Source organism: Amblyomma americanum, chromosome 3 (assembly GCF_052857255.1).
Source record: "Amblyomma americanum isolate KBUSLIRL-KWMA chromosome 3, ASM5285725v1, whole genome shotgun sequence".
Lineage (NCBI taxonomy): Eukaryota > Metazoa > Arthropoda > Arachnida > Ixodida > Ixodidae > Amblyomma > Amblyomma americanum.
In genome coordinates this window covers 103,275,727-103,279,783 of record NC_135499.1, presented here as the reverse complement: position 1 = coordinate 103,279,783, position 4,057 = coordinate 103,275,727, and the positions used below count along the sequence as shown (strand labels likewise).

The following is a 4,057-nucleotide window of genomic DNA, read 5'->3' as shown; positions in this document are numbered from 1 at the left end:
AAGGGTTAGGGCGGAAGCTGTGCGAGAACCCTCTGTTGCACCTATGGCATCAAGGCTGCGAGATTCGAGGCCTTCGTGAAATTATTAAGCATACAGCTTAAAATAAAGAAGTGCTTGTTATGGAATACATGACGGAAGCCAACAGCCACGGAAACCAAGAGGCAATGGGGATGTATTTTTTGTTTTGAAGTTTTTCGTCAATGGGGGATCAATAAAAGCATAAGAAACAGTCATATGCCGCCGGTGGGACCTCAAGATACGACCTCGAGATTTCGCGTCCTTTGCGCCTGCATTAGAATCCCACCAGTCGCGCGAGGTTGTTTTTTTTATTCTGCTTTCATTATTCTACCATTGATGAAAAACTACAACATAAAAAAACACATCCCCTATGCTCCCTGGTTTTGGTGGATGTTGGCTTCCGTCTTGTATGCCATAACGAGCGTCTCTTTTCTCATCACTTTTATGATTACTAATGTAATCACTATTGCTAAAATGGCGGCACTATATTAAATATGACAGTAAAACGTCGCTGATTTCTTTGGCCTTTATTTTAAATGCTTGAGCACACCATGTGCAACTCTAACCCTTGTTGATGGCTGCGCTAACACCCTTGGAGACACCTGCTGACACACCTTGCTGCACAGCCCACACAAAGGCTTTCTGGAGAAGACTGGCCCAGAAGTATTCTTCACTCTCGGGATCAAAGGCGCCTTCCGAAGCGGTAAGAGCGGTGAGCGCTTCAAGGACAGATTCTTGTTCTTCGGCGGTCAAAGACGATTGTTTTCCACTAAGGATCTTCCCGAGAGCTTCAGCGCTCTTTCCAGCTTTCTTCACCAGATCCAACTTTGCCGCTGGGTGGAAGTATCAAAGGTGTCGTTCTAGCACAGCATCATATCTCGCTCATGAAGATTAAAAAAACCGCAGACTCAAATGACTCTGCCTTCGCCGTTGAGATCATTAAAGCTGCATCACAAAACCATAGTGGCTCTATTGTCATCAATTATAGTTGTGCGATTAACAAAAGGTGGCGCAAATTTCAAATGACCAGTATCGGCGCAACAAAGCGACGATCTTTATCAAATAACATTCCTATATGTACTCTCCCGCAGAAAGGTTGGAACATAATCTGTTAAGTAGTTGATAGTAAACTTTATAATATTATTGTAAATCAAAGTTGTTCAAATGATTTATCGGGAAGGCCATGGCGTGCTTACCTGCACTTATGGCCTGGCTTTTGGCTTCAGCGTTTGGGCTGCTGGTCAAGATAAAGAAATAACAGAAGAATGTAGAATTATGGAGCCGCAATATAGAGAACTAAAGGAAATGTAATAGTGGTACTCACATCGTGGCGGCATCTTGGGCACAGAAGAAGTGAAAGAGAGAGAGGGAAGAAAAACAGACTTTTATTGCGCACTTACGCAAACCGGTTTAATAATCAGAAGATCGAGAGCACTTTCTTGCTGCGTACTGCTCACCTATAAACTATACCTATAAGCCTATAAAATGCCCGCATTCACCTTATTTTTTTCTCGGAGTTTGGTATATATAACATTAGGCGGCTTGTGTTACGGTTGCGCCACTGCCATTTCTGAGAAGCCTTTATGTCTTTTGAATCCACCGCAGTCAATAGATATTGCTGCATAGAATAAAGTAATAAAAAGCGCGGCTTGCCCTCTGCGCACAGTCCTAGACTTCTATGGCGTAGTTTGATTCCAATAGAGCGAAATTTCAAAGTTTAAGGCGCCGTGACTCCCGTAACGACAAAATCGTAAAACAATGGAATAATTAAGAACACGAGCAGGTTTTGAAAAGTAGAAGTGGAAAAAGATCTGCTTCCCCTTTCAAGCAAGTACGTAACAAAAATTGTCCAGCCTATTTCGCCCCGGCGTTGCGGTTACTGAAGTTCAGTGACCAGTGTGCTCACTGGTGGACTAAGACGGCGCTAACGTGCAGTAGCTATAGTATAATTTCACAGCCTCAAAACAACCTTTCCGTTCAACGGTAATGCAGCAAAGAAAAGCAACCATGAAATGATGATCAGTGAATTGTAACCTATGCGGTGACGCTTAGTAGAGATTCCTTTCTAATTTGCTTTCTACTTGGTTCAAATCTAAGCAGGAGGTTATGACAGGTATAGAAGGGAGGTAAATATCTTGGCTATGTATTTTGACGTTAGATTTCAAGTACCTGGCTTTTCTTTAGCAGGTGTGATTCATAAAACATGTGCATTGACATCTTTCTAAATTACGATGAAATGGCGAGTACTTTTGAGGACCTTCTTATTAGGTTTATGACTAATAAAAAAAACAACCGGAAGTTGAAGTAAACAAAGCGGATTTGCTTGAAATCGTATCAAATTTGGCTAACCCAAACCGAAAAAAGTGATCGCATTCGTACTGCTAAGAAATTGAAATCTATTTAATGTTGTTTTAGATTGCTCCTAACATTTATATTTATTTCACAACCCTAAAAGTGATCGTATTCTTCATATATATGTAAATAATGAAACTATTGCCGAATTAACGCGTTGTATAATCTATTTCTCCGAATTTTTATCTAACTTTGTTTCCTTGTGAACTTAACACTGGGATAGGCAGTGCAAAACCCGTTCCCCATTTTATCTGCTTCCCGTGTTGCCGCAGCCCTTCAGAGGCTAAAAAGAATACGCTGCAAATGCGTAACTTAGTCTTGTGCATTAGGCAGGCATAAATGAATTTTTTTCGCAATTCCGAATACTTAGCTTAAAATTTGAACACACATATCTCACAACAAGCTTGTAGTGCTAAAAGCATTCTTTGAAAACGCAGCGCGATTGCCTCGAAGTGTGCACTTCAAAAGCGCACGCGTAGAATATAATGAACGGTAAACCAAACTAGGCTATCGAAACACCCAAAGCGTTCAAAACATTAAAAGCAAATGTTTTTGTGTAACTCTTGTCTAAGAGCTTGCATAACGCTTGAGAAAAAGCAGCTGTCGTCTACCAAGTGTTGTTTGTTGGTCTCATAGTCCTCAGTCTAATTTATACCACTGTTCGTAGCAGAGCGTTGACTTACAAGATGATGCCGATAGTGCGAGTAGGACCAGAATCAAAGCGGTGTGCATGGCGGTGGAACAATACAGAATCTTTGCCTGGAAAAAATTAAACAAAAAATCAGCTATGCGACATCTTTGCAAAAAATCTATATTCCAACAACGCACACTAAATATTCTATTTTAAGAATTTGAAACTTCAGAAAACTCATTGTCGCACTTTCTTTTTACAGCGGTTAATTAGTAAGCCAATATATTCGCTCCTCAATGAAGTGCCTTTGAACCACTATTAGAGAGAAATTTGTGGAACAACCATTACTAGAAGTGGCGCTCACCTACTGAAAAAGGCGTCGGTGAATTGTTGCCAATACTCCTCCGTGTTATCGGTTGTGCTTTTATATCTCCGAAGGGAGTCCAAGAGTGCAAGAGATGACGCATTGCTATTATCATCAACCGCATCTGAGCTATTTGAACTGCTGAGCATCTTGTATAGTCGACATCACAATACCATAGCCTATCACTGGGGTTATCATGAAGCAGCTATCAATGCGCATGCATTCTGTAGTTTTTTTATCCTCCCTGGACAATACTGTTGGATTCCACTGAGTCGCCCTAAGAGAAGGAGGTTAAGTCGCAAGATATAGCAGCTTCAATATGCGTCTCTTACGAGCCAAGTAACTCTGGTTCTAGCTTTCTTTTGTTTACCGAATCTTATCACAGAAAAGAAGGTTAGACGACACCTGTAGACTGCCCATTGGGTCGCGCAAGGTAATACGTTAAGGAGAGGCTGTTCAAAATAGCTTCCGTTAATGAACTGATTTAATCTTCTTGAGGACGAATAGCAAAGTGTGGAATTTAGTACTACTTGGTAGTGAAGTTATAGCACAAGTTAATCACCATAAAAACATATCAGTCATGTAAAGAGAGGAATTAGACCATATGAAATTCTCAACAGTCCGGACGATAGGTTTCTTGATGATAATGTTGAGATAGAGGCAGACGGAAATAAGGAAATAAAGATAAAGTG

At 40.8% G+C, this 4,057-nt stretch overlaps 1 long non-coding RNA gene across 1 annotated transcript; it reads right to left on the bottom strand.

Annotated features, from left to right (window-relative positions):
- Nucleotides 1-528: 528 nt before the first annotated feature.
- On the bottom strand, nt 529-3,423 carry LOC144124771 (uncharacterized). The gene is made up of 4 exons (XR_013313277.1): nt 3,366-3,423; nt 3,054-3,129; nt 1,215-1,355; nt 529-851 (listed from the first exon to the last, which is right to left on the bottom strand). It is a non-coding gene; the product is annotated as an uncharacterized LOC144124771 (long non-coding RNA).
- Nucleotides 3,424-4,057: the final 634 nt, after the last annotated feature.